General features: G+C 44.6%; 1 protein-coding gene across 1 annotated transcript in view; it reads right to left on the bottom strand.

Moving 5' to 3' along the window:
* LOC126248203 (uncharacterized) overlaps nucleotides 1-13,905 on the bottom strand; it is a 988,540-nt gene that overhangs the window by 800,345 nt on the left and 174,290 nt on the right. The window lies entirely within an intron of this gene.

Here is a 13,905-nt window from a genome sequence, read left to right as displayed (position 1 = left end):
ACGGCCGCTCCAGCTTGCTGCTCAACAAATGAAAGCGACTCGCTCTGTTTTTACGACCAGCTCTTAATACGAAACTCACGGTTCGTAGTTTACACGGTTTGTCATGTTGTATGCCCTTGGGAAAAACGAGTGACGTTCAGTAAGCAAAGCAACACATTTTTTTCGGCCAATTTCCGCTGAAAAAATGCGAAATTTGTTGTAGGTCATATTTCCGCTTCAGCACCTGTAGTTCCGATATGTGGCGGCACTATGCGCAGCCTTCAAAATGGCGTCTGTAAAGGAGGTGCGTTCCAAGCAGAGATCTAGATTGATTTTCTTTTGGCAAAGAACCAAAGCATCGCAGATATTCATAGACGCTTGCTGAATGGCTACAGAGACCTGGAAGTGAACAAAAGCACGGTGAGTCGTTGGTCGAGGCGTCTGGCATCATCGCAAGAAGGTCGCACGAACTTGTCCGATCTCCCGCGTGCCGGCCAGCCGCACACTGCTATGAGTCCTGCCATGTTGGAACGTGTGGACACTCTCATTCGAGATGATAGGCGGATCACAATCAAACACCTCGCTGCAAAGACTGGACGTCTCTGTTGATAGTGCTGAATTTGCTTTCAGAAAGAAAGTGTTGCATTACTTATTGAACGCCCCTCGTAGATGCTGTGTGGGTCCAAAACGCCTGCCGGCCAGTGTGGCCGAGCGGTTCTAGGCGCTACAGTCTGGAACCGCGCGACCGCTCCGGTCGCAGGTTCGAATCCTGCCTCGGGCATGGATGTGTGTGATGTCCTAAGGTTAGTTAGGTTTAAGTAGTTCTAAATCTAGGGGACTGATGACCTCAGATGTTAAGTCCCATAGTGCTCAGAGCCATTTGAACCATTTTGAACCATCCAAAACGCCGCGGACGCACGCTGGCTGTGTTCTGTATGACTTACAGTCTTTGAATGCTAGGAAAAATAATTTCTGCCACAATACGTTAAGGTAACTGATACGTTTTCTGTCAGAAAGAGTCAAGGGAGCCACGAGATTGTGTCTTTCGCTTGTGACATCTCACAGTAGTTGAAAGTTTACTCATCTGCTGTTATCAACATTTTTGTGTCGAGCAAACATTATCAGTTTTTCTTTTAAAAGAGAATAATCTTTTAACAGGCCCTCAACTCCAAAAGTGCATTGTTCGTATTAGTCGTGAGCCATTTTTCTCGGTTATTGCAGCCGCGCGGGACTAGCCGAGCTGTCAGAGGCACTGCAGTCATGGACTGTGCGGCTAATTCCCGGCGGAGGTTCGAGTCCTCCCTCGGGAATGGGTGTGTGTGTTTGTCCTTAGGATAATTTAGGTTAAGTAGTGTGTAAGCTTAGGGACCTTAGCGGTTAAGTCCCATAAGATTTCACACACATTTGAACATTTTTTTCCAGTTATTGCAGACGGCTATCGTTACTTCTGACTGGGACTTCTCTGTTCAGGTAAAATGTCATACTGAAGAGGCATATGCATCGTCTGTTAAACTGAATTTCGCACTATAAAAGCAATCTGAGTAACTTATAGGCTATTACTTCACAATTATTATGTAGCGGATACAAGTGCGAGATCACAGCGGATAAAGAATGAATGATTTTGTGACGCACAATCAATCTTGTTGACCAACAATGTTCTAAACAGTGAATTACTTGGGAAATTGACAAGAAATATTAGAAATTGCAAAAAAAAAGCACCAAGAAAAGGGTGCTTGAGTACCATGCACATGGGAAGAGACGTGTCTATGGATATAGGCAGACGTGGACGACGAACAACATTGTAGCCTAGTAATTTACGAAGTTCGTTTCAGGATTGAAATTTTCCGGCAGATTAAAACTGTGTGCCGCATCGAGACTTGAACTCGGGACCTCTGCCTTTCACGTTCAAGGGCTCTACCAACTGAGCTGCCCAAGCACGACTCACAATCGGTTCTCAAAGCTTCAATTCTGCCAATACCCGTGTCCTACCTTCCAAACCTCACAGAAGCACTTCTACGAACCTTACAAGAAAAAGCGAGAGAGGGAGAGACAGAGGGAGTGAAAGGCAAATGTAGGTAAAGGCCAAATGCGCCGTCCAGACCGGACGCGGGTTTTGTCAGATGCAGTCGCGACGGCGTGCCGCGCGCATAGCGATGCGGCGTATCTTTCTGTCGTCAGCTGAGCACTATTCAACCGTGAAAATGTCAGCGAACTATTTTCTCACTAAACTGTTAGTTAGCTTTCTTAGTACCATTGTAATCGGTGCATATCATTCGCACGTTTACGGGTGAAGCTGACGTGTAATACCTCGCAACAAAGTCAGCCGACTACTTTTTTCCGTTTGTTTACAAGATAATAAACGTAGCTACAACGTCTCACCTTTCTTCATAGTAGTTTTTTATCAGTATTATTAAGCTTGTGTGGGACACTGCCGCTGCTACATCCACTGCTATTACGCAAGTTGACGGTCAGTGTGTTTATTAGCGATACGAAATGAACTCCAGCAAAAATTCTCCGCTTTCTTTAAATAGTGAACTAACATTGAAAGCTGACTACCGGGTTACAAGGAGGTCATCGAGCTTGAAGTCCCGGTCGAATCACCATCAACACTGTCACATGCTCTCACTACATGTGACAATAAGATGACGTTTAGAATTTAATCCAGAACTCTGGTGCAAATACTGGTGTCAGGAACTTTACATCACTATCTCCTCTCCCTTTGCCAGCCAAATACTGGTAGTGAAAATTTCCACCTGCCGGCTTCGAACCAGATTACCTACGAGTCGAGTGCCACAGCATAAGTGCGCGTTTTGTAAAATCAAAAATATACTAAGACTTTTTTGTAGTAGCGTGGAGCATAGTTTGTAAATCCGATAAAGAGAACTGAGTCACAGGCGGAGTAGCTGGAGAGAGGTGTTCACGTTCAAGAAAGAAAGCGATAGAGATAGCTATAGTGTACGCCCCGCTTTCCTAACAACTGGGGAAAGTGAAGTGTATGGATGGAAAATACTGGCACTAATTGTGGTGTATATATTTAGCTCGAACGTATTTCTTGTCTTGTTGTAATATTATCCGGAGATTAGGATAACACGGAAAATAGGTAATATTTAAGTGCCCGTTTGTCTTTTAATCACACAAACAGGCGTATCTCTCTTTCTTGGAATGACTACTTTGCTTATTGTTCCCCTCCACACTTATTCTTGAGACGCTTTAGAAGTGATCAATGCCCCACACTAAAAGTCTAGAAAGCATTTTACGTTATCGGCATGTTTGTTCGAATAAACTCGTAGCATACCGCCTATTAAACATCTTTCATTCACAGCGTAATGTATGTGAATAAACTCTTATCTAAATAAATCATTATCCTTTTGAACAGCGATCAAAGGAAGTATACACTCAGAGCAACAATGAATATTCGTTCCCACGGGATGGACCTGATCAGCCCAAATGACCACATAATCCTTCTACATCTACATAGATACTCCACAAGACACCGTACGGTACTTGGCGGATGGTACCCTGTACCACTACTTGTCATTTCCCCTCCTATTACACTACCGAGCGAGGTGGCGCAGTGGTTGGCACACTGGACTCGCATTCGGGAGGACGACGGTTCAATCCCGTCTCCGGCCATCCTAATTTAGGTTTTCCGTGATTTCCCTAAATCGTTTCAGGCAAATGCCGGGATGGTTCCTTTGAAAGGGCACGGCCGATTTCCTTCCCAATCCTTCCCTAACCCGAGCTTGTGCTCCGTCTCTAATGACCTCGTTGTCGACGGGACGTTAAACACTAACCACCACCACCACCATCCTATTACACTCGCAGATGAAGCGAGGGAAAACAGACTGTCTGCATGCCGCCTTTGACCCCTAATTTCTCGTATGTTATTTTTGTGGTCCATATGCACAATGTATGTTGGCGGCAGTAGAGGCGTTCGGCACTCGGCTTCAAATGCCGGTTCTCTAAATTTTCTCACTAGTGTCACTCGAAGAGAACATCGCCTTCCCTCCAGAGATTCCCATTTGAGATCGGACGAGCGATGCTTTCTAAAACCATGGTCATTCGTGGAGATAAGCTTCTCAGTCTCAAGAAAGTTTATTATATTCAAACAGAGGATATGTTCAAGAATTCGGCAGCAAACAGACGTTAGGGATATTGGTCTGTAATTTTTGCGGGTACGTTCTTTCACCTTTCTTATATACTCGAGTCACCTGCGCTTTTTCCCAGTGTCTTGGGACTTTGTGCTGACAGTAATGTGACCTTACTGAGTAACCATGGGACCCATGGAATACCACGATATGGCTGACCAAATCACCACCGAACCCCCGCCATGTTTCACTCTTGGCAGCAAGCAGTCTGCATCATAGCTTTGCGACGTCGTACGACAGACGTAAACTCGGCCAGAAATTGGAAACAGTATGAAACGAGATTCCGACTTAACGACTGTTTACAACTGCTCCAGTGTCCAGGTTTTATGTCTTCGGCATCACGTGTTCCTGTTACTGGCATTTGCATCACTGATGTGTGGTTTTAGAATTTTACGTCACCCTGCAATTCCCAGCATATGGAGCTCCCATCGTGTTGTGTTTTGCTGACAAGGTTCGCAACTGCGACATTCAGTTCTGCTGTGACTTTCGCAGCTTTCATTCTCTTATTTTTCTGCACAATCCTCTTCACTGACCGTCTGTTACGATCACTCAACACACACGACACCCGAGATTTAAAATACACTGGTGTCCAAAATTAATGCAACAAACTGAAATTTGAGAAAGTTGAGTTTATTTTGCCACAAAAGAGTATAAACAAGTGACCGTAAAGTAGAGACAATGTAAAGAAAACAGAACGTAAACAACAGCAACATGCATAAGGGTAGACAAAAATGTTCTTCGTTTTTCCAACTTAACGGATTTTTGTAAATATTTCGACAACTAGTAAATGTGCTCAGTATGGAGTCTGACCACCTCTGGCAGCAGTACAGGCCTGACAACAAAGGGGCATGCTGTAAATGACGTCATGAATCTCATGCTGAGGCAATAACGGCCATTTTTCCTGCAGAGATGCTCGTTAGTCTTGGAAAGTGGTTGGTGGATGGTAACGTGGTGCAACCCGTGTCCCTAATGCATCCCAAACTTTCTTTGTGGGATTCAAATCTGGAGAGCGAGCAGGCCACAGCATGGGTGCAAATTCTTCCGTTTCCAAATAAATATCAACCAGCCGTGGTCTATCGGGTCGAGTATTATCGTCCATCAATACGAAGTCTGGGACCACAGCACCTCGCAAAAACCCCACACGCGGTCTTAAGATCTCGTCGCGATACCTGGCAGCAGTTAAACATTGCCGATTCAACAGTAAAAGCTCATGAAGAGGTGTTCGAGTGGTAAATATCATCCCTACTCATATCGTTATGGAACCTCCTCGATATCGGTCTCTTTCCACAGAGTTTGGGTCCTGAAATTGCGTTCCACGTTCCCTCCAGATGCGAATCCGTCGAAAATCACTCTCCAGACCAAATCGGGACTCATCTGTGGAAAGAACATTGGCCCACTGTTCGACCGTCCAGGTGGCGTGTTGGTAACTCCACTCTAGACGTTCCCTTCTGTGAAGACGCGTCAGATGTACACATACAGCAGCTCTCCGGCAATAAAGGCCAGTTTGCCTTCTATACACCGTTTGCCTCGATTCAACGTGTATAGTGGATGCTGCGAGGCCGGATGACAGTTGCCGTGCAGTACTAAGGCGGTACCGTCGTCCACTTAACAGCCAAATAACGGTCATCTCTCGGCACTGTTGTGGTCTTCGGGATACAGTTTCGGTCTCCATGAACTGCCGCCACGCCCGAAAAACAACGGAACGATTCACGTTAAGCCATAGGGCCACATCAGTTTGCGGCTGTTCTGCTTCCATTCTTCCTATGTCCCTCCACCGTAGAGTGTCTGGTACGCGTCTTCACTGTGACATACAGGACCGTCTTCGACTGTGTACACAGCGGTTAAAGGTGTGCACTACACGGAAAACACTACCTCGTTTGATAGGTGCCCTGACGTCATCGCTGGCGTGATTATTCGTTGACCGTAATGCTATCTTCCGTGCAGAACACGATCTTCCTGACATCTGTTGACACAAATTTATGACCTTATCACAATGATCTGGAAAACTGAAACACTGCCTGAAGATTGGAAAACTGCAATAATTTGCCCCATACACAAGAAAGGAAACAGAATGGAATGTGGAAATTACAGAGGAATCAGTTTGCTGAACATAACATACAAAATCCTGTCAATGACCACTCTGGAAAAACTTAAACCTTACGCAGAAAACATTATTCAAGATTACCAGGCTGGATTTCGAACAAACCGTTCCACAACTGGTAATTTGTTTACTATACGACAAATCTTTGAGAAATACTGGGAATTTAACAAAAACATCCACAGTCTCTTTATTGACTTCCAGAGAGTCTACGACAGCATCCACATAAGTAGCCTCTACAACACATTACGAGAGTTTAATATACCCAGTAAAATCATTAAGATGAGACAACTGTGCATGGATGGCTCCCAGGCACCAGTGAAGTTCAGAGGATCCATATCCCCCACCTTTCCAATTAACACAGGCTTACGACAGGGAGATGCTCTTTCATGTGTCCTCTTCAACCTTGCATTAGAGAAAGTGGTTCGGGAGAGTAATTTACATCTATACAATGGTCTCCGATTCGAACACAGTGAAGTAAAACTCCTGGCTTATGCAGATGATATTGTGTTGCTGAGTGATACTGAAGAAGCACTGAAAGACATGTACAGATCTCTCAGTCACAGAGCCAGAAAAATCGGGCTTTTGATTAACCAAGAGAAAACCTAATATATGAAAATAAGTCGAGTCATAAACCCACTCAAAAGTAAAGCTTTGTCAATCACCACAAAGATGAAGATATACAATACTGTTATCTGCCCCATAGTACTATACGGTTCAGAAAGCTGGACGCTTAGAAAGAATGAAAGAGAAAAACTGAATGTTTTCGAAAGAAAAGTAATCAGAAAAATCTGGGGACCTGTGTTGGAGAATGGCGCATGGAGAATTCGAAAGAACAATGAAATTTATCTGTTAATGAAGCAACTATCATCCAGAAATTAAAAAGTAGGAGACTGCAACGGGCTGGACATGTGGGCAGAATGGAAAATAACAGTATCACCAAGAAAGCATTTGAAGGAACTCTCCAGGCAACAAGACCATTGGGTCGACCTCGTACAAGGTGGAAAGATGACATAGAGAAGGACATCGCAGCATTAGGAATTTTCGCAGGGTGGAGAGAGGCTGCGAGAGATAGAAGGCGGTGGAAGGAGATCGTTGATGCAGCGCGTGGTCTACAGGGCCTGTGATCGCTGAGAAGAGAGAGAGAGAGAGAGAGAGAGAGAGAGAGAGAGAGTATAGTACACGTGTGTTAAACGGCAACGTAAGTAAAGTGACATTACTATTGAACAGACGACAGCAGCTATTATTTATATTTCGGAAACCTGAATTTCAGAACAGTATTTTGTAAAATATGATTTCTCATTTTTAGTTTTACCACAAAGTTTCAAAAATCGAAACCTATGAGTTTGACGTTTCCGGGTGGGGATGAGGGTTTTATGGCGAAGACGTGCATTCCGATACCTAAAATTTTAGAAAATAAGCACTACCTTAAAGGATGACGTTTTTCCGCTTTCTTTGTATGTGGTATAAATCTTATTTAGATCTCCGACTTCATGCACTCACAACTACACATGACACTGTTCTGACCACGACACACACCTGCAGCGTATTGGTGAAATTGTGCAGGTGCCGGTCGTGGTCAAATACAAAAGCGCAATCTTCCAAATGGCATCTGTATTTATATTCAAGCATGAATGTCTCTCGAGGTTTCCATGTTTCTGTTCAACCCTTGTATGTATAAAGTCGATGTAATCGTTATGGTAAACACTGTTCGCCTGCGACAGATGCTTAGATCCTAATTCCCATGGCACTATTTACTAATTCAGTTTTGTAAGTACACCCCGTCGCCTTCGCTGTCAAAATCATCACTTTTTTCTGTGTATCATCATAACGTTAGTAGCAACCAGTCGTTCCTCTCCGCCAAGAAGTTTTTCCCTTTGATCTGCGAGATGACAACGGGAGAAGTGGAACATGGCTGTACCTACTCACGTGATTAAGTTAGCTCCCGCAACGGCCGGCGTACAGTTAACTTTGTTGCGTAAAATTGTATTTATCATCTCAGAGCAAAATGTTAAGCATGGAAAGCTGCATACAGTACCCAGTTACCATGAGACAGTCACTTGCAGGTAGTCTGGAACAAAGTGCTGCGAAACTGTAATCTACTGTCAAGCATTTAGTCCGGAGACTGTGGGTCGTTCCCCCGCTGGAGCAGGAAGACGTCAGCTATATCTCTGCGCGCGCGCACACAGCAGCCCTGCCGCCGTGACGTCACTAGCTCTCTCCCTCTGTCTCTGTCTCTCTGTCTCTCTCTCTCTCTCTCTCTCTCTCTCACCCCTTTTAACAAAGATGGGAAGTCCATCGCTATCCGACGGCGGTGGCAGGCGAGTCGCGCTCGGTCACTACACGTATTCTCTGGGACGTACCATTTGCTAGAGTGTTAGACCTAGAGCACTACCAAATATTGGCCATAAAACGTAAAGCAATTTATTTTTTCCGCTGCATTCAGTGCAAGTCATCATCCGGACCGCCCATCTCACGACATTTCCCAGGTCTCCTAAAGTGTCAGAGTATATCAACATGAGCAAAAATCTATATTTACATCTGCTTCCAGTACAACATTACTCAGTGGCCAAGAGTTACTCTTTCTGCTCATTCCTATTGCATTAGTAGACAGTACGTGACAGGTATGCTGGTGGAAGTAGTATGGATCTTGCCTCGCGCTTGATTTTTCTCGCTCCGGAGAAACATTGACAGATAATTTATATACTTGGCGGTTTCAACTGATTCAGTTACTGATCGCTGACTGCATAGTCAATCATTCCACCAAGTGATAGTCGTCTCTTGATCTTCTTATATTTTGTATCAATTTTCTAATTACGTGACCACCATTTACACAATAATGTCATCTGAGAAGGGTGCTACAACCGTCTTTTATGTTTTACAGGAAGTCCACTGATATGTTTCTCACCGGGTCCGAATTATGGTAGAATACTACTGAAGGTAAATATCTTTTTAATATTTTAAATGGTGGGTAGAAGTTTCGTCGTGACAAATGAAAGAAAAATGGTTCAAATGGCTGTGAGCACTATCGGACTTAACAGCTGAGGTCATCAGTCCCCTAGAACTTAGAACTACTTAAACCTAACTAACCTAAGGACATCACACACATCCATACCCGAGGCAGGATTCGAACCTGCGACCGTAGCACCTAGAACCGCTCGGCCACCACGGCCGGCCAAAAGAAAGAAATAAAGGCTCTTGATAATCTGCAGTTGACTTCTATGTATACTTCTGTGACCTCGGACAGACATTGTTTTCCATAGCGCATAGAAGTTTCTCTTTGTCGAGCATCACAATTTGGAACTCTTTCCTTCTAAGTAGGAAAGTCGCCTAATTCTTTTTTCGATACAATGTAATTTTTTACTATCTTCAGGTGCATCCTCGAATTTATCAGCGACCACTATGTAATCTGTACCTTTATTCTAACACATTTTCGTTGTGCCAATCGCAGTTGGTGTATTTTAATAACTTTTATTTAAGCGTGGATCATTTTTCACGTTTTAATTACAAATTTGCACTCAGAGTAGGGTGACCAGATGCAGCGGTGTAGAAAAGAGGACCAACAGCTTCAAAAAGGAGGACACACGGAAACATACGCCCAAATTTAATAAATGAATTGATTAATAGACAGCCGGCTGCTGTGGCCGAGCGGTTGTAGGCGCTTCAGTCCGGAACCGCGCTGCTGCTACGGTCGCAGGTTCGAACCCTGCCTCGAGCATGGATGTGTGTGATGTCTTTAGGTTGGTTAGGTTTAAGTAGTTCTAAATCTAGGGGACTGATGACCTCAGATGTTAAATCCCATAGTGCTTAGAGCCTTTTGAATCATTTGATTTATAGACACAACATACATTCCTTAACTTTTATTATATTTCTCTGAAGAGGGAAGAGCCAATTTTCTGTAGAAGTGTAGGCTTGCTTAAAAAAGAAAAAAGATCGCAGGAAGGTTCTTTTAAATTATACTGGACCATCAACATACCGTTGATTCAAGGTTCAGTCTACTCCTGTCATCAGTCCACTGTGATGTAATGAGCGGAAATACTTTTTCTGCACATGCATTGTGCCCTGGTATACTGAAAAAGTATTCGGCGAGTTTTTAGCAATTCTGAATGACAGTCAGCAGGCTTACTTTCACAAAAATACTTGGCACATATTTTACTGCAAGACCATCTACTAAATTCAAAATCATTACTATTGTGTTCCAGAAACTATCCAAAATTACAGAATTGGCCAAAATTTTTACATCTTCAGTTTCAAAAGCTTTGTATTTATCTTGACATACAAAAGGTCTTTTACAACACCACTGTAGTTAACATCGTTTTTGAGAGACATGAAATTGAAACTGGAAAAGTAGTCATAAGTACAAAGCCATCGTTTTAAATTTTCACGGCACGATTGATACAGCAACATAGCTTCCTCCCTAAAATGTCTTACTTCTTTATCAACGCTTTCTTCTGTTGCAATTTCCACCTGTGTAAAAGGTATTCTGGTAAAGAGCAATAGAAGGGCAATAATTGTAAATATAATTTTATTACCGTCAACGTTGCGAAAAAGGAGGACAATGTAAAAATCCACCCGGACCCCTCTAAAAGGAATAAAAAAGGAGGACATGTCCGGATTTAGCCGGACGTCTGGTGACCCTACACTCAAAACTCCTAGAACTAGTTGTCCGTTAGACGAATGTCTAAATTGATGCCTAAATTTCAGCTTCCCTAATTTATTGACAAACAAATGTAGCATTAATGGTGCGTACGAACATCTGCAACCATTATGTTTTAGTTATGGTTGGCTGAGCCGTCCCTAATGCTCTATTTTCAGACGTGATTAGTGTGTTCAACCCACCATTTGCACAAAGAGACTTGCCCTTAATTTGACTTTCTATTTTTGACTAGCATTTAACGTCCCATCGACAACGAGTTCATTAGAGAGCAGACATTTCAACTGAGATATGACAAGGTTCGCAAAAGGTATCGATCGTGACCCGTGACCTTCATTAAAGGCGGACGCATTGCTCGCCCGGAGCGACAGATGCGTCACATTAAATCAAGGTGAGCAACGCCGCGGAGAGCCCTTGTACTAGTTGCCCAACAGTTTATATTCATCTACAAAGTCTGAGCGCGCCGCTACGCTGTAACATGAGACTATGATTACACCAATACGAGCTTTGTACACGGCCAATGAAGTGTTTATTAGATTGTGAATAGTGAGTGAGTCTTTTTATGTTGGCCTCATATATCAAGCTCAGTTCAAGACTTACGAATGTAGCGTGGAAATACACCGATAAGCAAAAAATTTTGACCACTGCCCTTCGCTTGGTGGCGCTGCGGGCACGTGACGAGGTAACGAAAGTACACAACTGGCCATTAAAATTGCTACACCAAGGAAAAATGCAGATGATAAACGGGTATTCATTGGACAAATATATTATACTAGAACTGACATGTGATTACATTTTCACGCAATTTGGGTGGATAGATCCTGAGAAATCAGTACCCAGAACAACCACCTCTAGCCGTAATAACGGCCTTGATACGCCTGGGCATTGAGTCAAACAGAGCTTGGATGGCGTGTACAGGTATAGGTGCCCATGCAGCTTCAACACGATACCACAGTTCATCAAGAGTAGTGACTGGTGTATTGTGACGAGCCAGATGCTCGGCCACCATTGATCAGACGTTTTCAATTGGTGAGAGATCTGGAGAATTTGCTGGCCAGGGCACCAGTCGAACATTTTCTGTATCCAGAAAGGCCCGTACAGGACCGGCAACATGCGGTCGTGCATTATCCTTCTGAAATGTAGGGTTTCGCAGGGATCGAACGAAGGGTAGAGCCACATCTGAAATGTAACGTCCACTGTTCAAAGTGCCGTCAATGCGAACAAGAGGTGACCGAGACGTGTAACCAATGGCACCCCATAACATCACGCCGTGTGGTACGCCAGTATGGCGATGACGAATACACGCTTCCAATGTGCGTTCACCTCGATGTCGCCAAACACGGATGTGACCAACATGATGCTGTAAACAGAACTTGGATTCATCCAAAAAATGGCGTTACGCCCAGGTTCGTCGTTGAGTACACCATCGCAGGCGCTCCTGTCTGTGATGCAGCGTCAAGGGTAACCGCAGCCAGGGTCTCCGAACTGATAGTCCATGCTGCTGCAAACGTCGTCGAACTGTTCGTGCAGATGGTTGTTGTCTTGCAAACGTCCCCATCTGTTGACTCAGGGATCGAGACGTGGCTGCACAATCCGTTACAGCCACGCGGATAAGATGCTTGTCATCTCGACTGCTAGTGATACGAGGCCGTTGGATTCCAGCACGGCGTTCCGTATTACCCTCGTGTACCCACCGATTCCATATTCTGATAACAGCCATTGGATGTCGACCAACGCGAGCAGCAATGTCGCGATACGATAAACCGCAATCGCGATAGGATACAATCCGACCTTTATCAAAGTCGGAAACGTGATGGTAGGCATTTCTCCTGCTACACGAGGCATCACAACAACGTTTCACCAGGCAACGCCGGTCAACTGCTGTTTGTGTATGAGAAATCGATTGGAAACTTTCCTCATGTCAGCACGTTGTAGGTGTCGCCACCGGCGCCAACCTTGTGTGAATGCTCTGAAAAGCTAAGAATTTGCATATCACAGCATCTTCTTCCTGTCGGTTAAATTTCGCGTCTGTAGCACGTCATCTTCGTGGTGTAACAATTTTAATAGCCAGTAGTGTATGTACGGGGAGCAGACACGTATGGCGGATTACCCTAGCGAAGATATGGGCTGCTAAGGGGAAATCCGTTGAGATAAGCGACTTTGACAAAGGTCAGATTATTATTTCGCACAGCCTGTGTACGAGTATCTCGAAAACGGCGGAGCTGATCGAATGGTAACGTGCTACTGGCATGAGCGTCTACGGAAAGATGTAGAAGAACACTGAAACTACCGCTAGGCGCTGAATGGTTGGACGTCCACATCTCTTCACAGAACGTACGGTTTGGAGGCCTGTCTGTTCTGTAAGGTAGGAGAGATGGTGATATGGCATCTCTGCTGAAATAGGACAATGCGCGCACGAGTTTTTCGGAGCACACTGTTCGTCGTAAATTGTCAACATGGAGCTCCGCAGCAGACCACCGCCAGTGTTCACTTGTTGGCCCAACGACATCGTGAATTACGATTGCAGTGGGCACGGGACCATCTGGATTCGACCGTCGATCAATTAAAATGTGTCTGCTCTTTTTGCTACACTAGGTCGATGGTCGTCTCCACAAACGCCGCCATGGATGTGAACGGCGACTCAAAACTGGCAGCGCGCCAGGAATTCAGGCTGGTGGGAGCTGCGCTATGCTATTGGAGACATTATCCTGCCCTTTCATGGGGCCTGTGGTAGTAATTGAAGACACGCCGACAGCCGCAAACCACCGGCATCCCTTCATGCTTGATATCTTCCCCGATGGCGATGTCATCTTTCAGTAATATAACTGTCCGTGTCTCGGAGCCAGAACCGTGCTACAGTGGTTTGGGGAGCATTATAGTGTACTCAACGTTGATATCTCTGCGACCAAATTTGCCTCATGCATATCCTCTGGAACTCATCTGTGTCGTTATTGGGCGCCATCACCAACTACGCAAATCGGCGTCCATTTATTTACGCTGATTACTGTGCGTAGACATCTAATGCC

This window comes from Schistocerca nitens, chromosome 3 (assembly GCF_023898315.1).
Source record: "Schistocerca nitens isolate TAMUIC-IGC-003100 chromosome 3, iqSchNite1.1, whole genome shotgun sequence".
Taxonomy (NCBI): domain Eukaryota; kingdom Metazoa; phylum Arthropoda; class Insecta; order Orthoptera; family Acrididae; genus Schistocerca; species Schistocerca nitens.
The sequence above is the reverse complement of the archived record's forward strand: the minus strand, read 5'-3'. Positions and strand labels throughout refer to the sequence as shown.